This window comes from Haliotis asinina, chromosome 3 (assembly GCF_037392515.1).
Source record: "Haliotis asinina isolate JCU_RB_2024 chromosome 3, JCU_Hal_asi_v2, whole genome shotgun sequence".
Classification (NCBI taxonomy): domain Eukaryota; kingdom Metazoa; phylum Mollusca; class Gastropoda; order Lepetellida; family Haliotidae; genus Haliotis; species Haliotis asinina.
In genome coordinates this window covers 48,214,116-48,242,052 of record NC_090282.1, presented here as the reverse complement: position 1 = coordinate 48,242,052, position 27,937 = coordinate 48,214,116, and the positions used below count along the sequence as shown (strand labels likewise).

The window sequence follows — 27,937 nt, the reverse complement described above, 5'->3', positions numbered from 1 at the left end:
ACAGCAAGGTGGTAGAGGATATCAGTGCAAAAGGAGGGTGCTTGATTACATACTGCCAACATTAGACTAACATGGATGTGAAGGCTTCTGATTATGCTGATTGTGCAGGGATAAACCTCCCCAGTCACAAGAAGTCTTTCTACAAGTTGAAAATGGTGTCAGTATCATGTTAAATGTTAAATAAGAAATTAACAGCCATGAGACTAAACACTTGTTTGAAAGCCATTAATGAAAAAAGTGTTTTTTAAAAGAAAGCTATGTCTATTCATATGCAAAAAGGGTCAAACGGAAAGAATGAATCATATGCAACATTGTTTACTTCAATTAAAAGGGTTTGTGACATGTTGTGCCAACAACAGTGAACACATTTCATCCTCACAATACTCACATCTTGTGACTCTACATTGAGAAGATTAACTCAGACACCCAAATAGTGGCAGAGGTGACTTTATCCTAATTTGTTGTCAAATTTATCGGTTCTATAAATTTAGAAACCAGGTAACAATGACTCAATGTGGGCTCTTGTCACTGATAGACCACAAAACAAAGCTCTGTTCAAATCTGAGCCACTCAAGAATCCATTCGATTTAAAGTAGCCATAGCTTCACGCCCAGTACTATGAAATCTGTCACTATTTGCCAACTGGTATCCACGGTAAAATATCAAGAGGAAAGCATAAAAGTATGAATTATTAAAGTGTGTACTTGCCTTTACAGGTTGCTTAAAACTGAAGTGTTTTCCCATTAACTTAAACAGCAACATTATGTATCATTGAAAAATAACCTCTTTTAACAGGCTGTTAACATGTTGCTGAAAAGTTATCACCATATTTTAGCAGCATTTACGAAAATATTCCGCGCAATCAGAATTAGTTATGGTACTTACTGAGCTATTCACCAATATGACCTGTCAGTTCACTGCTGCTGATCATGTTTTTACATAAGATGGCAGAAGAGAATCATGGCAGTACAAATAGGTGTTTCCTCACAATTTACTCTATCGCCATTTCAGAATTCCTTGTTTCATTTGTGAATTAATGTATGTTTGCATCATGATAAAGTAACCTCTGATATTTGATTGTGTGACTAGTTGATTGATTTTTGCGGTAGACTGATAGGGAATGGAGCAATTAATCACTTTTGTTAACATGAACTATTATTCATAGGGTATAGATTGTTATTATATTGGTTGTGTGATATTGCCCCGACTAAGGTGAAAACATTTATGCAGTTCATAACTTTTCCTTTAATTTTCCTCTTATGCTACACCCCATAAGATTCTTAAGCTGTCCTTTAGTGTTGTGAAAAAACATTGCAAACAAAACAGAAATTGTTAATTCAATGCCCCGAACTGTGCACACTGATACTTATGTATTGGCGATAACTGTTAGGTAGCAATAACTATTTGACAGCCATATCGGCATGGAATGACCATCTCAATTTTGCCGTATCCACTGTCAACAATGGTCACCGGCAGTTTCAATCTGAAACACACTAAACAACCTTGAACTCGGGGTCAAATCATGGATGGGTGGAGTCAATACAATGTGAAGATTGTGGACCAAAAGAAATGTCAGTAAAGTTCGGTGTCTTTCATCTGATCTTTTATGAAAGCCATCACAAGTCACCCTCAAGAAATTGAGCCCAGACAGAACAGCCCATTTTAACAAAACACTGTATTCTCCTATTCCATTATATGCCGGGGGTGGGGGGGTGGGGTGGGGTATAATAATGAATAATGTTTCTCTGATGATACATCTGTATATCCGAAATGGGATCCCAAACATTCGACTCTAGAAAAACGTTAGCAAAACCCACTCAAACCCATCAATTCGTCAAGCAAATGACGGTAGTGCCACATCAGGTTTTGCATGTGCAATCGTTCATGTGATCTTTGCATCGAAGTTTTCTTCATTTGCACATGTTTGCATTGGCCTCAAGAACTGACACAGTCATCAGAATATGACATATCCCCCGGCCCCCACATGTTTGAAAGGACAAATCATCTGAGAGTTACTCATTGTTTTTTTAGACTAAGTTTGAATTGTTTCCATTGAAATCATGAAAATTATAAATGCCATAGATCTGTAACCAGCAAAGTCACAATTTCAAGACCTGTCTCATATATCTGCCAAGATCTGTTGAAAGATATGAAATGGTTTTCGAGTTGTGCTCTGCGAACAAAGCCCACCCCTCCATTTTGAGACCAAGAAAATAATACATGGAAACCAAGAAAATAACACAATCACAAAAACCTTTAAAAACCAAAAAGCACCACCTTGGAGTCTGCCACACATCTTTAAACCACAGTTCTAACCATACTTTAACCTTTAGCCTGCTGAATTAATTTCAGCATAAGGCGCTAATAAGAGGGTGGGTGATTTCAAACACTCAGTGCGTCACTAAATAAGGGACAACTGAAAAAATATTCAGCTCATTAATACTACATACAAAAATAAACATTATTATCAAAAAATATCCAGGTAATTTCAAACGTACAGATATTAATTACAAGACAAACATAAATACAGTAAATTTTCCTGAATTTACCTGAATTACTCAATTGGTAGCCGGATGCGTTTTATACTAGGAACCGTATAAATTGTCCAATTATCGCAAACCGATTTCAATATTCGTATTACTGATATTTCATAAGTATCTGACTTTAATTTCGTATATTTGAATCGGCAAATATCCGCGCGACGACAAATTAAAAAATAATTCTGAAAAAAAAATAATCGAAAACGTTCGTCGTAAACAAATAACATTTTCGATGTCATAACAGGTCTTAATGAAATGGCACTATTACGTTTATTTAAACGTGTCATGTAATGAAAATAGCAGAATAAAATACATGATTCATAAGCATTCATGAGTGCAAATATCAAGTTTTATGGTTCATTAATTTTTGCACAAACCCACAAAAAGACGGTGTTAAATCGTGTTACGCATACTAAAAAACAAACATGGCGCGCTTCGTCGAACTCCTACATAAAATATAGCATTTTTGGTCAGAAGAAAGATTACAGAACTCTTCTGTGTAAGACCTGGTGAAAGAGGGAGAATTTCTCATTCTACAAGTGTTCCATGTATCATTTTCCGTTTAGTATGACGAAAGACGGACGAAAATTAAGATCGTGAAATCTAACTTGTTTTCTAGTAAGTGCAAAGGTCACCGGATGTGATGTCACAGACGGGGATTGCCTGATGAAATTCATTCGGTATTGAATATGAACAGAAAAGTTGGAGATATTTCGTCTGAATTTAGCACAAATAACTGTTTAAAGTGACTAATCAGAGCTCATAGAATTTTCTTGGTGTATTTTTTACTATATAATTCGCACATAGCCGAACCAGTTTGACCTTGTATGCTCCCGTGACCCGGAAACAGTAGTCGATCAACACTGCAGATGCAAGTTTTTCAGTATCTTTTATTTGAATTTTTGTTCATATTAGGCACATTACTTTATTGTCCACTGAATATAAAGATAGCAAAGATATAATTGTGATGCATGTTGATCCCAGCTTATTCCTTTTTTCACATGGTCCAACACAGAAACGTGTACAAACATCATTCTCAACAACAGGTGCGCGGATATGGGCGTGGCATTTGTGTTTCAAAATAACATTCATGCTTTTCTTTTTATGACGATGTAGTGTAGTAAGAACTGCAGTATACATGTTTTATAAACAAAAATATATTTTCAGTTATAGTTTCACATGATATCGGAGGTGATTTGATAAAAATTGCGTTTATATTACATGATTGGGAAAGTTATATGTCTCACTTTAGAACAAGTTGAATTACATTCATAATTTTATGCAATGAATTAACGTTCTTGATGAATAATTATGATAGATTTGTCAATGCTTTATGTTTCATAACTGGTTACAACTTTAAATCTTTTCATATACTTTAATATGTTAAATGATATTAATAATATGACAATTATTTTTCTCTCTCAAACAGACAAGGGCAAAGACACTTAAAATCTGTCAATGCATTAGCAACGTGTAAATAACCAAATTTTAATTAATGTCTTTCAGTAATGTGGAAAGCTGACAGTTTTGCACAATTTTTTATTACAACTACATGTATGCCATAAAATATATGGATAGATGTTACAAATTATTTTGTGTATTTTATTTCTTCATAATATCGTGCCAAAATGTATATCAAATACAAATGGGTGATGAGTTATTTTTGTTTTCAACAGTACCACTTTGTTTGCTGAATTATTTTGAATCGCATGTGACAAATAATGTCAATTATGTTGTTGAAGTAACAGTACATGTAAATTTATCAGAAAATGTTATCATTTGAAAAAAAAGAAACCATATACATATAAGAAGTTATATTGTCTCTGGTGAAAGTAAACAGGCTTCATATTCTGTAAATATATATTATTCTACCTTATTGTCTTTTCCTGGGTTTAGGAGCAATGTCACAATATGAAATGGGTCTAATGAACTTTCAAGGATTGTTTCTGTTTGCTGAAGTGTCTGAAGGTGATATACTCCAATTATTTAGTGTTCAATAGCCATCATGAAACAAGAAACATGAAGAACGGTCTTCCTTGAATAACAAAATGCCAAGGACTGAGCAGTCTTCCGTTAAAGATCTGGAAGCATTTGATATATATGTCTTTGCCATATACACATGGCAATGAAAAAAATCCAAACTGAAATCTTAAAGAATAGCTCCAAACTGGACAACAAAAACCACTCACTGCAGAGCTCAGTATTAGGAAAAAAGAAATTTACTTGCCACCACATGATTACCTTGATGCCAAAGACTAACATAGGTTGCACCTCCTACTCAACACTTAATTATCTGTCACTTGTAGTTTTGACATTCCATATTCAAAACATCACTACAACAAAATTATTCTAGGTCTGGTATGATAATTTCATATTACTTCATGAAATTTCATCACAAGAAAAAAATGAGTCTGTCTTTTGATCACTGTCAGTGTAATCACTGCTCCAAGAGTTTGGATCATCAGTCTGTTTCCCAGATGAAGTCTGTTTTAACAGTAAAATATGAACATAGACAGTGTGCAAGTAGGTAAAAAGTATGGCCATAAACATGAGGTACATTTTGCAGTTCAGATTGCACTAGTGCAATATCTAAAAGCTGTATGGAACCACGGACTGAGCCACATGACATGATTTTTTTATACAAATATGCACACACGTCAAACAATTTGATCTGAAACATTACCTGCATTATACTAGGCAGAATTAACTCCGAAAGCTCTGCTGTTTGGAGTAACAATATAATTTCAATTTTGCTCCAAATTCGTGAACAAAAGATGTGATGTTTAGCTGTTTTAATGTCTAAAATAAATACTGATTCACAAAGACGATGACAGTTGTTTTCTAAGCAGTAATTAATTTTTATGACATACATTTACTGTACGTTACATTCTCACACTAGCTCTGGTTTCGTTCGTTTCTGCAAAAGGAAAAATGATTTTTTTGTTTCATTACATCTTCAATCATCAAAATTGTACTTCTTGTAACGATATACACAGAAGAATATTCTGTTATTGTTACGACACACTGACAATTTATATGTCTCCCCGTGTCAGAACATTCTTTGAAAAAAATAGACCGCGAAAATCATCGACTTCGGATTTGCTAAACTAAAGATCAACACATCGACGGCTAACTTCAGGAGAAATACTACAACACAAGCAACAAATGACAACTGCTATTGAACACAACTAACAGTAAATGACTGAGGGTGACTGAAAGGTAATTCTGGTGTATAGTATGGATCTTACGGGAATTTGAATCAGTTTAGAAAATGTATCAATGGTCGTTTTCCAACTCGTTCACATTTTACTTCCACGAGTGCCATGCCGTGTACGTGCTTCCGGTTTCATCAAGGGTGGGTACAATTACAAATATTGTGATACCGTTTCATGATCTGCATTATATAGGTATTGAGTCGTTTTCTTTCAATGTATATGTGTTCAGATTCGGCTTATGAACGCATATTTTCAAACATCCTTCGTATCTTGTCACTTAGAAAGACCGCGAGTTTGGCCACGCCCTTTCGGGTCACCAACGGCTGTCAACTTTGTGAATGTTGGAAGGTTTATCAAACCAAATCAAAATAAAATCGCTAAATCTGGTAATTTCTGTGCAGAGGCAATAACATTTACCTATTCACACCGTGTAATTAATTCCAGATAAAATAATTGGATATGTCAAAAGGATGGCACATTTTCTTCGGCATCACGATACATGTGGAGTTGTTTGTTTACCGCCGTTGCCATGATCGTTTCTATTCGTCCAATCGATGATATAACATTGAGATTGGTTTTGTTTATATTTATTTGAGCCGAAAGTTACTAATTTTTAGAAAATGGGAAACTTATGAGCTTTCTCTTCGTCAAGGAACAAAAAATATCGACTAAACTATCAAAAAATATTTCATTATGAAGAAAATATTAGACTGGGTACCACACGGCGTGGTGCGCTGGAAGTCAACAATGGCCGTTATTTTCGACTGCGTGCCGAGAAATTCGGCGATCTCATTTTTAATTCGCGGGCGTTTCGTTTTAAGGTATATAAACGTATTGAACATTACATATTTAAATAGGTGAGAATTAGCACATTCCATACATAATTCATATGACACGTAAATCCGACTCGTTGAATAATTATTGCAAGTTTTATTTGGAGATGTCATTATCCTGCACTCCTGTCGAATGGGTTCGACGGTAGCATTGAGAGGATTAAATGGTACGACTGTCAAATGTGCAACGTGAATGTGCCGTTGACATGTGAAAAGCGGGAAGATCAGATCAAGAGCAATGGCATGCAGATATCGTACTGTGTATGACTTGCGAGGTCATCTACAAAAAAACTGGCACCACTTCTGATTGCAAAAGGTCAGGTTGTCCATGTGTGATGACACGCGCAGAAGACCGTCAAATCATCCTACGTCACCTACGTGACAGATTTCTGCTGGCTACATGAACCAGGGCTGAGATGTTAAGAGGTCAACTGTCCTCACGGACCATTTGAAATCATTCGCAGCCAGTCTCCATTCTCAACGTCCATATTGTGACTTGACATTCTGTATACCCATGTTTTGGAAAGGAGGTGTGACCTAATGGAACTGATTGTGGCACTGTCAGTGTGTCGAGTATATTACTCAGTTCTCAGCGATGAAATAATAACAATTTAACCATCTTACCATCTCTTGTTCTTTTATAGTGCCCTAAAGAAAGAATATTTCTTTTTTGACTTAAAAACTTGTCTGTACACATTCTGCAGAAGTCATCAGACTAGAAAAGAAGCAACTAAATATTAGAAATTAGTTTTAATTACTGCATGGATACAAAAGAACACAAAATTCTTACACAAAATCATCAAATCACACCTGTCAGATGATTCAGTCAGCACTGAAGGCTGTACACAATGCATTTCAAGAATAGGTCGAGCAAAAAGAAGATGCGTTTTATTTCCTACCAGTCCTAGAGTTGCTTAGGGCTGGATGAAGCTCTCCTGGGGCTGCTGGCTGCAGGTCAACGGTACACTCTGACTGTCTGCCTGACATGCCAAGGAAGTGGCCAAAGTGGGCTGGGGTGAGAGAGAAAATGAATGAAATGTTGAGTTAAGAGGGGATTGTACATGGTAAAAGGGATGCGGTGGGGTCTCTGCACAAGACAAAGCAACCAAGAGGGTGCAGAGAGGGTTCTAAAGCGCAGAGAGTGCGGAAAGTGGTGACTGAAATGGGAGAGAGAGTGATTGAAATATTTCGTCTACAGAAGGCTGCATAGGCTCCAAGTGATCAGGGATCAGGAATCACGGAGACTGTCAAGAAGGGATAAAAATAATTCCATAAATACTACCAAATTGTTGATATTTGAGTGATTTCCAGTTATGGAAGAAATATAATTGACTTTTAAGAGTCAGTAAGTGTACTGTCTTTAAAAACAACCTTTACACAATGGTATTCTAGAGAGAACAGGCCTGCTGCAGGCATATTGGCTGGTGAAGGTTTTGGCATAGTGGTTATTTTTTATGCTTTATATTTATATTGGTTTCATACCAGAAACCATTAAATTTACACTTTAAAATAATTTATCTGTCTACTTCAGATACAAGACCAAAAATGCAGAAAAATGAGTTGTCATTCTAGGAAAAATTGGGGACATATATATTTCTTTTTTTTCAAAATGTGAAATAGCTGATAGCGTGACTAGCATTGCTTCGGCCTGGGTAAACTGTCTTACATCAGTGCACTATCAGAGTTGACCCACTTTTGACATGCGCGGAAATAGCCTAATTAGGTGTGGCAATATGCATCGCATAAGTATTACGTCGGCTGACAATATATTTTACTGTGTATGGAAGAATTGCAATGAAAAGTTAAGACTGGGCTGAGACATGGCATAGTCTAATGTCAGCCAGTGGATGTTCTCGAGATGGCTTAGAAATCGCTTCAACTCCGCCAATGCTACCTGTAGGAAGCTGCATCTAAAAAATTCAAAAGCACAATATATTGAATAAAAGGCACAAATACTAAATACTTACACACACCTCGTATGCATCTTGTGGTTGAGACATTGCATAACGCGAAGAGGCCTGTCATTGAGACATGTATTCAGTTCTTAGTTCACTGGAAACCATAGTTTCCCATATGTGACGTAGCACATAAGCCCCGCCCACTAATGATTATTCATGTTTAATCGGGACTTAAGACCTGTCGGGGTTTAAGGGCCGCACAGACATTGATGAAACTATGAAAGAATACTACGCATTAACGCGTAAACAACTGGAACCATTAGATGAACCAACGATGTCTCAGTATTACACTCCTTCTGAGGGACAGAAAGAACATGAGTTGGTCTTCGTCTTACTTGGTTTAGCGGCGACAGTGTTAATCCTTAAACAAGTAGACTAATCACACAAATTAATATATCAGAAAATGAGAACAACTCCACATATTTGTCAATGGGTACTTATGGGCAAAAACGATATTTGTGGTAAAATAAGCCAGAGCGTGAGTTATTGTTTTTATCACCGTGAAGATAATATCAACTACAGGTGCTCAGTGTGTGGAATAGGGGTGAAAGGTCATTATTGTTTATGTAAAGCCCATGGCGCGGATAAAAAACGATTTCAGCTTATTTACAAGAACAAAAAACACTACATCAGTGAAGTTTAACTCCTGTTAAAGAAGAAGGTATGATTTGTAATTCCTCACGAACGAATCCTCACGAACGAATCCTCTACGTGGCCCATTTACCAGGAAGTACAGTTTAGGCTCCCCTGCTTTTATATCAACTCAGTCAATATTATATGTTTTCACAGACCATATAGGATCTGTAGCACGTTTATGGGTGTCTCCCTCGTATTCACCTGGTTGACATAAATATCTAACAAGTGCGCGATCTGGAATCTTTTTGTCTCTTTTTCGACTGGGTGCTGCTGCCTCTGTTACAATGGATTTCATGCGGCTTGCATCAACTGGCCTCTTATCGAGTATACATGTAACCTTGTGATTCATAAAATCAACCACCGTTGGAAGTCGCACTACCCATTCAGTCTTTGGTGGGGTCCTGCGGACAGCTGACTGCAAGTCCCCCACACCCCATTCTATTTCACGTGAATATTGGTGTGCAAACAAACGTTCAGCTAAGGAGCGATTGAATCTCTCCACTATGGATTGGCTTCAATGTTCTCCTGCCACACCCTTCCTTATCTCGACATTGTGTTTGGCTGGCAGTTGTGACATGGCACCCATGAATTCTCTACCCAGGTTGACTTGCAATCCAGAGGGCCACTCCAGCGGACTGCGCTCAAATCTGCAGGCTACTTGTGTCGCATCCTTCGGGTCAAGGGTTCGGCTTCCTTCTAGCGACTGGCTACGTCGACGATTGTCAGTGCATACTTGTAGGTTTTACCTCTAATGGTGTCATGTGGAAGAAACAACAGGCTGGCCTGGTGAACTCGATTAGGGATATGAATACCAGATTTCTTGCTGCTATTTAGCTATTTTTTTAATAGCGTCTGCCCCTTTCCAGTATCCCTGAGGGCTGTAGTAAATTCTCTCCATTATATTTCTGTTACTTAAATATTTTTAGTGCGAGGTCCTGCAGACAGTTGACTGCAAGTCACCCCAGATATGAAGGAATGACCATAAGCGTATGTATTGACACCATCTGTGGCTATCCATCGTTTTGTATCCACCGGTGATAGAGATGTCTTATTCAAAGTCATCCCGTATATCTTGTGCCCATCACTAGGGAGTATGCTCATTTGGTGTTTGAGTGTTTTTTCTTGAATAGAGCCTGTTTGTAGAGGGTATGCTTGATATGTCGTTTCACCACATTCTTTTTCACACCCTTAGCCTTTCTTATTTCAGCGTCGTTTGATAGAATACATCTTAGGTCTCAACCCCATGTATTCGGTGATTGGTGTGCCAGCACATTTATCTTTCATCTTACCTAATACTTTCTTGTTCACTTGACTGTGCATGGGGTGGTCTCTTGGATAATCGCTGCTGTCATACATGTGTATACTGGTTTAAATATCCTCGTACTCATCTCCAGTTTGAATTTCCATCAGCAGTGAGTCAGTATCAATGTACAACACATCACACCTGTCACCATATTGTTTCTTGAGTTGGTTATATTAGAAGTCATACATCAGTTGTTTAGAAAGGTCTAGTATGCTCTTGATTAAGTTTAATATGGCTCTTTTTCATATGTATGGCCGCCAAGTCATCATCGAATATAGTACTTCTATTGTGTGCTGGTCTTGCTATCAGTTTCCTGAGCTTGTCTTCCTCACTTGACCTGACTAGCTCCATGTTGACACCTTTTCATAAATTCTTTATCGTTTTACTGAATACTGAGTTGTTCATTAGTTTGTATAGGTTTTTCTTGAAGTCGTTGCTGACCAGCTTTCACATGTCTGTTTTCATCCTGATATAGGGCTCCATCCAGGGGCTTTGATTGAACTTTGTATTCTATGTACTTTAGTAAGCTTCATACTCAGCAATAGATACAGCTGTAAATTACAATAGTAAGCAATACACTTTGTTTTATTCATCAAATTCGGTACCAGTTTTTCTATATTTGCTAGTGGTCCATTCATCAGGTTATGTTGGTACTCACACATCCATTTGGGATTAACCTTCAAACGTTCAGGAGTGAGTGGATAGCTGTTATGAGATTGATGTAATTCCATGGGGTACTCTAAATCCACTTCAAGTATATAACCCTTATCGGAATCAGGTGCAATACTCATGACATCCACCTGTTGGTCAGACACCCATTCAAACCCCCCTGTTGGTAGATATTGACTCTTAGCCCAACCGTACAGGTTGTTAGCATCGAGATAGAGTAGATGGTTTGTAGGTTTATTAGGGTTACAGCCTTCCACATGCTTGTTGTTAGCTTTAGCATAACGTTTCGATACCATAGAAATACCACCTCATAACCCTTTCTCAACAGATGCATATCATAATTGGTGAATAATTGGTGAACTCCACTGCTGTTTTCTTCAGTAAGGCATCCCACGATAGCCCAATGCTAGAATAATACCATGCGGGGTCCAACCCATATTGCTTTGAACATGTTTTTGTGAATATCTCGAACACATCTGCCAGCAACAACACATCTTTTTTCAAATAAATATATCATGGTTATCACCTAGAGTCTTACTGCCTAGTTGTTCCCATACATTTTTCGCATGTTCGTAATCATCTTGTGAGACAGACGCATCTGACGGCTTGCTATAGAAGCGGTCAATGGTAGGTAACTCTGTCTCATTAAACTTAGACCAGACATCCATGTATTCATACAGGTAAATACCCTTACGTAGCAGCAAAGCTCTAGTTTTCTCTTCTGTGTATCAATTAGTTATAGCTAAGTCGTCTGGGTTATTTATCCTCGTACATTGTGAAAAACCACTGGAATATGAACAAGCTCAACTTCAGATTACACTCATTGTGAGCCGCACCTGTGTATTTCCCTGTCACGTGAGAGTGGTCTTGCACTGAATCACCATTCAAAGGTTTACAGCATACATGACAATGTGTGCTTTTGATGTGAGCCACACGATCTGCTTGGTGTTATGTTGTGTAATTTTCTCTTGATCTCCTCCTCCTCATGTTGTAAAGCCTTGAGAAATTTCTCAGCCGTGACTGGGCCTTTGTAAATAATGGGAGTGTTAGTTTGGCCATCACAACGAACAACCACATACCCAAACACACAAGCCTCAAGTTCTTAATTTTTCTGAGTTAAACTTGCATCAGGGGATGGAGCCACTATATCGATTGGTTTAATGATAGCTTCGAAGTATGTGTAGATAATGTATGCTACTGGCTTCTGATTTTTGTGGTTGATAAATTTCAAGATATTGTTATTTTCTCTTGGCATATCTACCCATATTGCTGTCTCCCCTATACCTAGGCAATCATCCCTGTGTAAATTGAGTAGATCAGCCCTAGAAAACCTGTGAAGGCACCTTTCACAAAAGTGTTACCTCCCCCGTGTTTTGACTCACTGTACACCAACTGACTGGAATGTTGTATAGTTGTACAATGATATTTTTCACCCTCCTGCACTAGTAATGGATTAACTGTTTGACGACCTTTCTGATTTAATAAGACTTATCCTGTGTATTATTAAGGTGTTACCCTCATGCCCAAATATATTTATAGCTAAGCCTGGGTTATCCCAAATAATACCATCATCTCTTGGGGTGGTTTTTAGTTGGAAACTTAGCAACACCGAGTGGTGGTGATGTCAGAGACTGGATGAAAGAACATCTCAAATCACTTGGGAAAACCCTGACTTAACTCGCTGGTAGAAGCCTTAACCAGAATCCTAGGAAGTATTGTATCGTGGTTGCTCAACACACTGGATAAAACCGTCACATGGCTTACTCAAAATCTGTGGCCATTCATCTCCCCATGTGTGGGCTGGTGTACGTTACAGCTGAGGAATATATAACCAAAGAAGACACAAGCCAACCGCGATACCTCCGACAACTAGCGCTGTTTTTTGGTCGGTGTGTTGCTGAGTGGACGACTGCCCGGTGGGGGATACTGTGGGGGATACCCCTTCTTCCGAACCTGGAGGCTGTTCCACTTTTTGGACAGTGAAAGCAACATCAGCTTTAAAATTCATACGATCATCTCTCCATTCATTACTCGACAGAGCAAAGTCCTGTCTAAGTGAGTGAGTGAGTGAGTTAATATTTAACGTCACATCGGCAATATTGCAGCCATATCGTGACGAGAACATTCTTGGAAAAAAGGAATATATGCATATGGTAAAAACCTGTCAACGAAGGACAGTAAACAGCTAGAGTATCACAATAAGAATTAAAACTAGCGTGAAAAGTTAAAACCAATATCACTATTCGGACAGTACAATGTAAAAACAGGCTATAGATCACCAACAACTGAAGGTAGGTCACCATACTAGAGGCCATGGGGACTTACAGTGCTTCTGCTACCTGCATGATCCCTAGCTGGATTTACACAATCCCTTCAGTTGCTGGTGATTGTATGCAAGATTAGACACAAATTAAAATGACATAAATACTACGGCTAAAAAGATGGAAGACTAAATTTGACTTCAAATGTTTTGGGACTTTCGTACCCTCTCAGGAGGACAATAATTTTACCGTACTTCAACCCCCGTCGAGGATACAGCCACTAACAATCTCAGTTACTAATTCATCTTCATAAAATACTTATTTATTTACATTTTAGTCAATAAATTCAATTCTTTTAAAAATGCAATGATTAAATGAGAACTTACGTTACTAAAAAGGTCCTTCATAGTTCTTGATTTAAAATAATTGTTCCTTGTGATGGAATATTCAACACAGTCAGGCAAAACATGCTTGACCATGATTATTTCATCACAATGGATGCAGAACGGAGGATCCTCACCTTTCAAAAGATATTCATGCGTCTACCTGGTGTGGCCAATATGACATCGTCGTATAATGACCTCTTCAAATCTGGACCGACAACCCAAGTAGGTGTAACCAACATACGGTTTTATCTCATGTAATTTATTGATACCTACTTGGGTGTCCCACTTCTTCTGCATGAGATCACGGATGTAAGATCTAATGGTAGCTTTATAATCAGTATAGGAAATATGAAGTGGGGTCACAGATTTGTTGAGCACTGCCTTAGCAGCCACTGCCTTAGCAGCAAGGTCAGCCAAAGTGTTACCAGAGATACCAACATGGCTGGGTAACCAACAGAAGACGATGTCGTATTGGCCAGTCGCAAGATAGTTATTAAGTTCAATAATTTCTATTAAAAGTGGAAGAATATTGCAAGAAATATTTTTAATAGCCTGAAGGCAAGAAAGAGAGTCGGAATAGATTATATACTGTTTACGTTTAGGGTGTCTTTGAGTATATTTAAGAGCTGTTAATATGGCGTTAGCCTCTGCGGTAAAAATAGAACTATTATCGGGTAATCTAGAAGATATTGTTCTGGATCCAATGACAGTGGCACAAGACACAGCGCCACCGTCCTTGGACCCATCTGTAAATAAGGATTTATAATTGCTATATTTATGTTTCAATTGATTATATTCTTGTTTATACTGTAATTCGTTGGTTTCTGATTTTTTAAATGTCGTTAATGTTAGGTCAACTTGAGGCCGAACCAATTGCCAAGGAGGAGAAGACGGGAAGGAGCTATATTTTCCAGCTCAATGCTAGAAGCTGCAAGAAATGGCTTAATTCTGAGCCCAAGAGGCGGAATAAGGGAAGACTTTTTGTTACACAAATCCTCATAGAGAGGATTAAAGACACAATTAAATGCGGGATTAGACTCATTTGAAGCTCATTTTGTAATGTAAAGATAGTTTTATACGACGTCAGTTGAGAGAAGGCTCATCAGCTTCGAAGTATAGACTGTCAATAGGAGAACTTCTAAAAGAACCGAGACAAAGTCTTAGGCCTTGGTGGTGCACAGGATCAAGTAGTTGTAGGTTGCTTTGACAAGCTCCACCATATACGATGGAGCCGTAATCAAGTTTAGATCGGATCAGTGATCTATATAAGTGAAGAAGGGTAGACTGATCCCCTCCCCTTTTTGAATTTGAAACAACCTTTAATAAATCGAGTGCCTTCAGGCATTTGGTTTTAAGGGATTTAATATGTGGCAAAAAGGTCAAATGTGAGTCGAAAATAAGTCCCAAGAATTTAGCCTCCTTGACCACTTTGATTGGGGTAGCACTGAGAAATAGTTCTGGGTCCTTATGGGGTTTGTATTTACAACAGAAGTGTATACAATTGGTTTTTGATTTAGAAAATTTGAAGCCGTTTTCAAGACACCATTTATCTATTTTGTTCAAACACAGCTGCATTTGCCGTTCAATAGTATGCATATTTTTCCCACGACAAGAAATATTAAAATCATCCACAAATAAAGATCCATCTATTAAATTGTTTAAAACTTTAGATAAACTGTTGATCTTGATGCTAAAAAGAGTGACTGACAAAATACTGCCTTGTGGAACACCCTGATCCTGATTGTAATGATCAGACAGGGTAGAACCCACGCGGACTTGAAATTGTCTGTTATTTAAAAATTTGGATATGAATTCAGGCAAACGACCTCGCAAACCGAAATCATGTAAATCTCTTAAAATACCATATTTCCAGGTTGTGTCATATGCTTTCTCAAGATCAAAAAAGATAGACACAGCATGTTGTTTATTAATCAGCGCATTTTTCACAAATGATTCTAAACGCACTAAGTGATCGACTGTACTTCTGTTTTTACTGAAACCACATTGTATAGCTGTGATAAGGTTATTAGTTTCCAAGTACCAAACAAGTCGATTATTTATCATGCGTTCCATGGTCTTGCAAACACAGCTAGTTAGTGAAATAGGTCGATAATTGGACGGATCAGTATGATCACGTCCAGGTTTAGGTATTGGTACTACTATGGCGTCACGCCATGAGGGAGGAAAGTTACCCGATGTCCAAATAGCATAAAAAATATTTACAAGAGTTTCAAGGCAGGATTCTGGTAAATGCTTCAGGAGTTGATAATGTATGTTATCAGCTCCTGTAGCAGTGTCATGAACTCGATCAAGAGCAGTATGGAGCTCATGAACAGAAAAAGTTTCATTATAACCTTCCCCATTATGTTGAAATTAATAGTTTTCTTTTCTTGTTATTGTTGATACTGCTGGAATTTAGGTAAATAATTAGAAGAGGAAGAGTGTTTAGCAAGGGTTTTCGCCCAGTTTATTTGCGATATCTGATTTATCCGTAAGTAACTGATCTCCATGTTTAAGATGATGGACAGTAGATTTAGTACCTTTACCTTTTATTTTTTGGACCATGTTCCATACCTTGGACATGGGTGTCCGAGAATTTATTTGAGATACATAATTTTGCCAAGATTGGCGTTTGTTCTGTTTAAAAGTACGGCGTGCTTTAGCATTTAAAATTTTAAATTTATTTAAATTATGCACCAGAGGATGGCGATGGAAATAATGTTCTGCTTTTTTCCTTGCCTTCCTAGTTTGTTTGCACTCATCGTTGAACCATGGTTTTCGAATATGTGGAACTGCAGAGGACTTTGGTATACACTCATCAGCTATAGAGTTCAATTCATCAGAAAAGCATCGAATAGCATCAGGAACGTTTTTCAGCACACAGTGTTTCATATAAAGCCCAGTTAGCCTTTTTAAAATTTCGCCTTGATGATGGAGGAACATCAGATGGAGTTACAGAATTTAGTATAGTAGGAAAATGGTCACTTCCACAGAGGTCATCGTGGACTGACCATTCAAATTCATTTAGTAGTTCTGAATTTGTGAGTGACAAGTCGAGAGCAGAATAGGTCCCTGTCCCAGGGTGTAAATATGTGTTAGAACCGTCATTATATAAGCATAAATCGTTATCTGAACAGAACTCTTCTAATAGTTTACCTTTAGTATTCGTAGTTGTACCGCCCCAGAGTGGGTTATGGCCATTCAAATCTCCCATTATAATACACGGTTTGGGAAGTTGATTGTATAAGGTTTGAAGGTCAGTCTTCTGAAGAGCTGTAGACGGTGAGACATACAAAGAACATAATGTAAGAGTAACATGTAAAGTGAGTTGGACGGCAACTGCTTGAAGATTAGTAGTGAGTGTAATAGGGCTATGGATAACATTCTGTTTGACTAGGATTGAAGATCCTCCAGTGGCTCTGTCACCCGGAGTTGAGAAACAATGATAAGCATTGAAATGACGTAGCTCAAAAAGATCTGTCTGCTTTAAATAGGACTCCTTCAGACAGACTGCTGACGGCGTACAATCCTGGACCAATAACTGTAACTCATTATAATTATGCCTTAGTCCTCTGCAATTCCACTGTACAATATTGTGGGAGTAAACTATCTTTTAGGGGGGTTTATTGGGGATCTACCCCGTACCTTTTTGGTGGGCGACAAGCTGTGTGCCCTAAAATGGACATTTTCGGACACATCCATGTCCTCAAGTGATCCATATTTGTTGAAAAGTTCTTTTGGGGAAGAATCCGGCTTATGTTTTCTTTTGCCTTTAGCAGTTTGTTGCACGTTACACAACAATTGAGACCTTGTGGTAGACTGAGATGACACATTTTCATCACGATCTGGCTCTGGTTGACTTTGAGACATGCCAGGAAGTGACTCATCAGTTTGGGTAGCTATTGCAGGTGCAAAAGTTTGTGGGGAATCAGTGTTCACCCACGTCCAATCTGTTTGGCAACCTGAAGTTGATCTGGCTGCTTCATTCGTCGCCTCAGATGATGTCTTAGTTTTTGAAGCATACGTTTCTGTTAATTCAGATCTTTGAACAAGCTGTTTTGCTTCTGAAAAACTATATTTAATTTCAGTTTGTTTATTTCCATCTGCTGCTTCCATATTGGACACTCTTTTGAAAAAGAGGAATGGTCTCCTGAACAGTTAGTGCATTTCTTATAACTACTGTCACAATCTTCTGTTGTGTGTGTCTTCTCACCACAGTGAGCACACACAACAGACAATGTGCAAGTATTGACGCCATGCCCATACTTCTGGCACTTGAAACATCTCAGTGGATTCGGAATATATGTTTCCACTTTGATATGACAGTAACCAGCCTTTATGGATTTAGGAGCAGTCGGAGAAGAGAATGAAAACAAATAGGTGTTTGTTTGTTGGATCTCATTGTGTTTACGGGTAGTGAAACGTTTTACATACAACACACCTTGTTCCTTCATCTCTGAGGCAATATCAATTTCCAGCATATCAGCAAAAAGGCGGTCTCGGTCTCTCACTATGCCTTTGCTGGTGTTGAGCGTTCGGTGGGCAGAGACTGATACGGGAATGCCGACAAAAGATTTAGTTGCCAGGAGGTTATTTGCCTGTTGTCTCTTATTACATTCAATAAGAAGTAAACCTGTATGCAAACGTCTAACATTTTTAACATCTCCTGCTATGCCTTGTACGCCTTTTGAAACAGCAAAAGGGTTCAGCTTCAAAGGAGTCTTGTCAACAGTCTCAAGTACTATAAAACGTGGCCAATAGTCAATAGATGTGGACGGTCTTTGTTCATTAACATCAGGATCTGTGTCAAGAGGACGTTTTTTCTTGGTGATAGGGGTTTCATAAGCCATAGTTAATGTTTTAAGGTTCATCATGTGAGCTCCCCACCCACCACGGAGTATCACAAGGACAATGCTAAAAACAAGTAGGTCTCCAACTTGCAGCACCAAGGATACTTGGATGATATACTCCAGCAGAAGAGTTATAAATAGCTAATCCACCAGATTGGCCCATGAGCCACCGCCTTCTGGCATAAGACTCTGGGCAAAGAGCAAACAGCATATTGCAAGTCATTGACATTTGATATGAATAAATGTACCAAGTCCAAATGTAAAACATTTTCAAATTAAATTTGTGCAGTGACGTACAAGTCCATACACAGGGCTTGGCGTGACCAGCCGATTGATAGAATCGGGCTGATTCTACCACCCGTCTAGGTGAAGTAAGGGCCAAAGTGGTGTGTTGAGCAACAGGAACACGGTTCAGGCTCCTACTGCCCTCAATCACCAGACTACCGTCCTCCACCGACACAGGACGCAACCCACGGCAAACAGGTTGCCCAATTCGGTTGCTCCTTGCAACCAGCAATGGGGTGCTATGGACCTAGTTGACCCAGGTCCACATGGGGGTTTGAACGGCTCTTGGCGTTACCCAGCACCCACCACGAGGAGGTGGCCGTTCACGGGTCTAAGTATACCTCGTCTCACTAAATCATCACTAGCATCTTTCACTGGTCTTGGTCCATATTTGGTAGGTTTATGAACAATATCATCTAAGGCATGGAAAATATTTTCCATATGAAACATTTTTCGTTTCATAAAGTTTGTTAGTAAATCTTTTTTAAATGCTTTTACTGAGAGCCCATCGCTGTAAGGAATTCCTAAACCATGGTTTATACCTGTTAAACGCCAATCTGTCTTAGGGTCAATTCCGAATTCATTACAAATCCTTTCATAAGCCCTTCGATCATAAGCCCGTCTTCGTTACATTCCACACCTTGTCCTGTGGAAGTTTGGCGCTGATCTCTTTTTTAGCTTACGCTTAATCTGGTAGTATATGTGAAACATGAAAACTGATTTACTTAAGTCATCACGCCTAGTGTCTGTCAACATCAGACCACACCTAGTCGTAGCACACCATATCGCGAAATTGAGTTGGTTCTGCCAAAACCGCATTGGGTAGGTAAAATATGCATGTACCATTATTGAACCACGCATGGACAGATTTCGCATCAGTGACTAATAAGATAAGATAAGATAAGAAACGGAAAACACTTAAAATACAACAGAAACACATACAATACAAGAGACAACACAAACAGTACAAAAGGTACACATGCATAAGGACACAAAACACCCATTCAAGTAGTGCTGAAACAGCTAGCAACAACGCCCAGTAAATTGAGGTAAAGATAAATGTGAATGTGTAATAGCAAATTTAGGAATCAAAGCTGTATACAGGCGACATTAAAAAGAAAAAGAAGATTTTGCTGAGGAGCATTAGCACTAAAAGTATTTATATAACAGTTTGAAACTAGTGATAAAGTATTGTGAAGTGATTAACAAACATTAAAATAGCTCATTTAAAACACTGATGCTTGCTGGGATGAAAGAATTTCGAGCCCTGTTTGTTCTGAATATCGGCGTACACAGTCGACGGCCAGAAGGAAGAAGTTGAAATTCCAGAGAAAGTACATGAATACTGTCATTTATAATTCTACGTGCTTTCTTTCCAGTTTGCTGCTTGTAAATAGTGTCGATATCTTGCATTTTAAGTCCAGAAATTTTACTTGCTGTGTTAACAATTTTGGAAAGTTTACATTGATTTTGAACAGACAGGCTCCATACCAGCAGTATACATTGAAAACTAAAATACTTTAATAAAAGACTTATAGAACAATGACAATATGGTTGTGTCAATCTTAAAATAACGAAGGCGACGTAAGAAGTATAACCGCTTTAGCCCTTTCTTGTGTTTGTAGTCAGTATTGTTGTTCCAGGTGAGCTTAGAATCTATCACTGTGCCAAGATACTTATATTCCTCAACTCTATCTATTGTTTCGTTATCAATGGCAACTGGCAGTAATTCACTTTTACTTTTCCAAAAATCAATAATCATCTCTTTTCTTTTCTTAACATTTAATTTTAAGGAAGTTGACTCTACACAAATCAAGAAATTTTGTGATTTCGGAGCAATAGTCATTCTTCGACTGCTTTATAAATCCAGCGAGTGCGGCATCTGCAAACTTTACAGTTAAACATTGTGAAAAGCTACTGATACAGTCATTTGTATATGAAATAAATAAAACTGGGGAAAGGACACAACCTTGCGGGGCACCAGTGTAAATGAATGTTGTTGTTGAATGGGTCTTATTAACAGTTACAAACTGGGGTCTTTTTACGAGAAAAGATTCTATCCATTTTATAACACACGGGTTGACTGACATATTACATAGCTTTTGCATTAAAATATGAGGTTGGATGGTATTAAAAGCTGAAGAAAAGTCTGCAAACAGAATTCGTACATGGGAATGGGAAAGTTCTAGATGTTTGTAAATATTGTTTAAAGGTCACATGCAACGTAAAACACAACTTTGCAGATTCTGACACCTTTAGGTATGCACTTACCATATGCACTTATTCCAGTGTACAAATCAAAGCAGACTTTGAGTTGGTCGAGTGAATCAGCTGTCCATGATTTTATTGACTTTGATTTTGGCTTTTCGGTTTTCAATTTAGGTCTGTATGTGGGATACACTGAGTTGTGATCTGACTACCAAGAGCGGCTTTAGCAAATGATTTGAAAGCATCCTTGACATTGCCATAGCAGAAGTTGATTGTTTTGTCCTTGCGTGTCTGACAAGTTACATATTGACAGTAGTTAGGTAGAGTTTTAGTGAGCCTGCAATTGTTAAAATCTCCAAGAATAAATTTGGGTGCACTAGGACATATATCATCAAGCATATCAACATGTTTATGGGTAGTATCCGCTGCCTTGTTGCCATTAGCATCCAGTGGAACATGCATGACGCTGATAATTATTTGTCCAAACTCCCTTGGCATATAGAGAGGCCGAACTGACACCAACAACATTTCCAGATCTTCTGTACATACTCTATCTCTCACAACAACATGTTTACACCACTCGTTATTAACATATAAGCACACATCACCTCCAATGGATTTACCGGGTGAGCATAAGTCCCTGTCTAATCTGTGTGGTTGTCCAAATCCCTCAATCTCAAGTGAAGAATTTTCAATATCAGGGTTGAGCCACGTTTCAGTAAAACAAAGTAGGCAGCTATCTCAAAACTCATGGAAATATTTGACACAGGCTTCAAGTTCATTTAGTTGTCTTAATGATCGTACATTTGCCAGCAATATTGTGGGCAATGGAGGTTGGTATTACGTGATCATACTTTTCGACGTAGTCCGCCTCTCTTACCTCGTTTGCGAGCGTAGAATGTTGACATGTGGATCGCCGCCATGTTTTCCTGGGATGCTTGCTGTGATTCCAATCACAACTTGTAGATGTTGTACAATCAGCAAAATACTGAAAGTCAATGCCGCCGCCGCTGTCATAGTAGGTCCCTCAAACATTGTAAATGGGTTTTAGTCATAGAATATATCAACATAAACACAAAAAGGACGTAGACACAGACAAATTGGAGACAGTGTAGCAACCATGCGTGTCGCCACACAGTAGCACCAACAGTCAACTAAGAGCTTATACTTTCCAAACTCATCTACAAATTGGCTTTCAAAATATGAACCATCCACATCAACTAATATTTTCATATGTGACTCAGGAATAGATGGCAATATACACCCTTTTAAGCTTATTAACAGCATCTACAGACGAGTTGAAGTTCCCACCGTCGGTGGTGATTCTGGTAGTACTTTTAACCAAGTTACATCAAGATCTATCAGCAACACATGATATGATATAGTTTGCAACGACGAGGATGAATGGAGAATATACTCATCTTTCGGTGGTAAATTATTCGATTTAGAAGACTTTGAAAGAATAAACGTTGAAGAAAACAAACCACAGTATCTCATGCTCACTGATGACAACAAGTGGGTGTTGTTACTAATTCAAATCGATTGGCTTCTCAACATAACACTAACTTCACCATTTGTTTTCATAGAAAGCAAAGACCACTATGTAAACAAAGTCGTAAATAACGGAACCCTGCTCGTGGCTTGGGGTATTTATGATTACCAACATGATTTTTTTTTCGGATTCAAATTATAGAATGAAATCAAATACCACATTAATTATAGACGTATATTTTGCAGAAATTTCTGAGCCAAGAATACTTTTAAATTACTTGAATAATTTGGTTTAAAAGACATGAGAATAAACGTTACCGGATCATAATGAGACAAGGCTGTGAACCATTAATAAGCCCCAATGGGGAGTTCGTATTATAGATAAAAACATACCTGTTAATATTTCACCAATTTACCTGCACAATAATCTAAACCTTGTAAGCCTCAAATATATCAATCAAAAATTAAATGATGAATAATTAAAAAATAATTTATAAAATATATTATATACACACAGAATGGGGCTATATCCAGCCCTAGATGAAGAAGGAAATGTAAAGTGGAGTGTAGAGGGGCTTCGACTTAAACAGATATGTGAAATAAAACGACAGCTAGAACAAGAGCGCCGTGTATCACTACAGGAAAAATACAATAGAGCTTTAAACTATATAGATGGAGCTGATACCACACTAAGGACAACTAGCATGGGATTAGGAGCAGTAGGAGTTGGATTGTTGACAACCATCGTAGCCGCACCAGTTGTATAAGAACTTGAATTAGCAGCTATATTTACAGGAACATTTGGGACGGTGTTAAAATTTGTAGCCAGCAAAATAAATCGTACAGCAAAGAAACATGATGAAATTAGAACTCTTGCTGAATCAAAGTTAAACACGATCGAAGGTCATATTTCCACCGCACTCAATAATAATAAAATCTCAGAAGAAGAGTTTTGTTTGATCCTAAGTGAACTAGCAAAATACAACAAAATGAAAGAAGATTAAAGATTAATAAAAAAAAGTTCTGCAATAAAAGAGGACAAGAAAATAAATATAAAACTAGGGATACAGCAAGCCCAGCAAACATTTATTAAAAAAAGCAAAGGCATAATAGAAGATACATGTTAAACTGTTTCACTGAAGTGAATATTTTAAATTGAAATTAGTCCCATACCAAAACCAGTCTTCCTAGAGAGAGGAAGACTGTTTGGTAATGTTTTACAGGTAAGATGAAAAGTGATCGTATTATGGGGTTTATAAATTAAGTGAAAATTAATAAAGGGGAGGATAGTTTATTTATATTATGTGTTATATTGGCTGGTCCAGAACCACTCATAGTGCATATTTATCACGAATTGTAAACTTTTACATGGGAGATGAAAAGTGGTCATGTTATGGAGTTTATAAATTAAGATGAGTGAGGGAAGGTCTTTATATCACATGTTATACAGTGTGGTCCAGAACCACCATCATTTATACTACTGCTTTCAGCCAATGAATAGTATTCTTTGCTGATAGTGTGGAACAGTCATACATCAATTCATTAATTACATTATTTTAACACCTTATCTCAGTTTCCTCTTTTTGTTACAGGGCTGGTTAGATGTTTACAGGAGCAGCTACATTTTCAGTTATGGGCTCTGTGGGCTTGCTGGGTATTTTTTAGCTTCATACTGCACTGTAATAATGAAAATGGGCATCCATGACACTTGTTAACATTGTTGGAATAGGAGAGTTATTTATGTCGTCAAATGCTTAATGTGTTTACACAATGTCCTACTGGAATGACATCTGTGTGATGTAATCTTGATTCACTTATAACAGATGTAATTTTTAGCAACAACAGTCTTTAGCCTTCATATATGTCATAGGCTAGTGTCATAGTTCAATTAGGTAACACCAAGCGACTTAAGTTATTAACCAAATTGTTACACATATCTCTATTTTGACTTACTATGTAATGGACGTGTCTGTGGTTGTGTATTTGTGTATGTATGTGTCTGTGACTTGATACGACATCAACATGGAGATGGTTCTCTCATAAAGAAGTTGATATCCATAAAAATCTTCATTCTTATGTATTTTCACTTCTAAATGACATTCAAAGACTTGATACGACATCAACATGGAGATGGTTCTCTCATAAAGAAGTTGATATCCATAAAAATCTTCACTCTTATGTATTTTCACTTCTAAATGACATTCAAAGACTTTATTCAGTTTACTGTTTATGAATTTGTGTTTACAAGTAATGTGATATTGAATTAGTTAAAAATTCTGAAATACTAAATGTCATATATTAATTGGCTTTATTCTTCAATGAAGAAGTACACATTAATGATGCATTGTGGAACTATGTTGAGCTATTGTGATTCTGCTGTTCATGATTATACCTATTAGAAAGTCTTGAAGGTGGTTTAAGCAATTACTGATGTTCTCAATAATGACATCATGTGAAGATAAAATCTTACAAGCACAAGTTTAGGCGAGCTATATGTAAAATTCATGCAATAACAGAGTCTGTTACTGCTGGTTAATGGTTCCGGCCAACAGCTGAGAGTGTGGGATACTGCCTAAAGCAGCTTTACCACGGGATATGGTTACAGGAAACAGTGGTTGGCTTCTGTGATGATATGGGTGATCTTGAGATCAGGTGTGAATGAATTTATTTTGGGTAAAATACGGTAAAGGTTAACGCAGCAGTATGAGTTGCACGTGAAAGTGGTGTCACGAAGTCACGTGAGAGAGGTTTCTTGGTGTCTGAAAAGGAATGTTTAATCATTCGAGGTCTTCGCACTGTGCAGGCGAGCAGTTTCACCACTACGTGTCTTTCAATGGATCAACAGTCAGTATTACATCCTTCAAGTCCCCAGGAATCAGACGAGCAACGAAATGGAACACAAAAGGACACAGTAGAAGGGTATGAAACATTTCAGTTGTTTAAAGACTATATGGACATAAAATTAAAAACTTTTCAAAGAGAGATTATAGAAGAGACTGAACAGAGATCTATCACTGCATTTAAAAGAGCCTACAAAGATTCTGAAATCCCTTCTTTCCGTTTCAAAGGAAATCAACTACAGTACAAGTTCAATTTTGCTCTTTTGGATAATATAGATACATCCTTCAAGCTTATTAAAACACAGCGTTACACAGAGGGTTTAGAGTCTCTGCAATCACTTTCTGCTGACGTTCACAGGCGTAAGAAGCATATCAGGCTGGCTGATCGTTCTCCATCTGGTTGGGGTATTGTATCAGAGTTGGAAGGCGATGAAATTGCTTCAGGTTCAGAGGAAGAACGTAGGTTTGAGAAAGCGGAGACGAAAGCCTTGCGTAAGCGCCGTGCTTCCTCCTTTAGACCTAGAGGAAAGTATCAGAATGTGTCTGCTACGGTGTCTTCTCCTAACACTGACGTTAGTGTTAACATATCAAGCTTGGACCCTGTGCAGAATCAGACCTTTCGTTCTATCAAACGAGGCCACTCTCCTAACCAACAATGTTTCTACTGCGGTGGATTTGGACATTGGAGGGCGTCTTGCCCCCTTGCAGCGTCACAACGTGCAGCCCAGATATCCAGTTCAACCGAGTGTGACCAGCCAAGAGAAACTCTCAAAAAGTAGTACTTCGTCAGATCGTCTTACAAGCTTGTCAGAGTCAGTAGCGTCACACGAGAACGACAGATTCAGTCTGGACAAGGGGAACAGTCAAATGCAAGACAGTGGAACACAGGGTGGACATACTGCGGGCTTTGAAGCTAGTCTTCACAGAATAAAGGTAAAGTTCAGCTGGATTCCAAGATTGGAGAACGAAAAGGCTGATGCTTTGAGCAGGTTTCAAGATTCTGATGACTGGAGTATAACCGATTTGGTTTTCAGATTCCTGGATAAACGGTGGGGACCACATTCCATTGACCGATTTGCAAATCACATTAACACTAAGTTAGCGAGGTTTAATTCCAGAGTTTGGGTTCCTGGCACAGAAGCGGTAGGCACGTTCACACAGCAATGGGCAGGGGATAACAACTGAGATGTCCCACCGGTACACCTTATACCAAAGACCATTCGCTTCGTTCTGAATAGCAAAGCACAAACAACTCTAATTCTTCCTAAGTGGATTTCTGCCCCTTATTGGCCTATGTTATTTTCGAAGGACGAACCGAGACACTTTGTTGCAGATATGATACAGCTTAGTGCTCACAATTCCATTACAGGGGGCAGCAAAAAAGACTTATTTGATAAATTCAGTGGGCACATTATTGCCATTAGAAGTAACATTTTTTGTTGAATTTTGCAGATTTGTTTTCGATTGGCATATGGAAGCAGCAGGAATCTTTGGTCCATGAAGATTTGTTCAATCTGTCCAAGAGCATGCCTCATATTGTTTATAAATCAAAAGCAACTTCAACGATTCAAAAATACAAAAGAGCATTTAAATTATGGCAAAAGTGGGCATCAGCGTTTGATGAAGTGAGCTGTTTACCGGCAAATTCTTTTCATGTTGGATTGTATCTTACCTCCCTTATTCAACAAGGTAAACATTCACCAACTATAGTTGAAGCTATATATGGTATAAGCTGGGCTCACAGAATGGTGTGTTTGCAGGATCCGTGCCAGAATGATCAAAAACATCAGAGAGGCAGCTATGAGACATTACAGCGAGCCTGTACAGAAGAAAGAACCGATTGATACTGACATGTTGCGAAAGCTGGTTTCTGAGTACGGCAAAAAAGATTGTTCACTGTTAGACTTAATGTTTCTTGCAATGTCACTAATTTCGTTTGCAGGTTTTTTTTCAGATTTGCTGAAGTTGTTTGTATAAGAAGGTCAGATGTAAATTTCTTTGATGGGTACATGCGCATTTTTATAGAAAAAAGCAAAACTGATGTATATAGAGACGGTAAATATGTCTTGATTTCAGCTTCTGGATCCGAACTTTGTCCTGTTACTATGCTTCGGCGTTACATAGAGAAAGCTGGAATTTGCGAATATTCGTAGGAGTACCTGTTCAGAAAGTTATGTTTTTGTAAAAAACGTGGATGCCACATTCTGAGGGGAGACGCACATATTTCATATTCCAGAGCCAGAGAGATATTTATTGAAAAATTCAAACTTGTAGGGGAAGATGTTAAGAAAATTGGCTTGCACAGTTCTCGTTCTAGCGGCGCTACTACTGCTGCCAGTGCAGGTGTACCAGACCGTTTGTTCAAAAGACATGGCCGTTGGGTCTCTGAAAATGCAAAAGATGGATATGTCAAAGATAATGTAAAAGAATTGTTGAGTGTTACATTGTTGTTGGGATTGTAA

General features: G+C 38.1%; 1 pseudogene; it reads left to right on the top strand.

Annotated features, from left to right (window-relative positions):
- The first annotated feature begins 71 nt into the window (after positions 1-71).
- On the top strand, positions 72-27,937 carry LOC137278910 (integrase/recombinase xerD homolog; annotated as a pseudogene).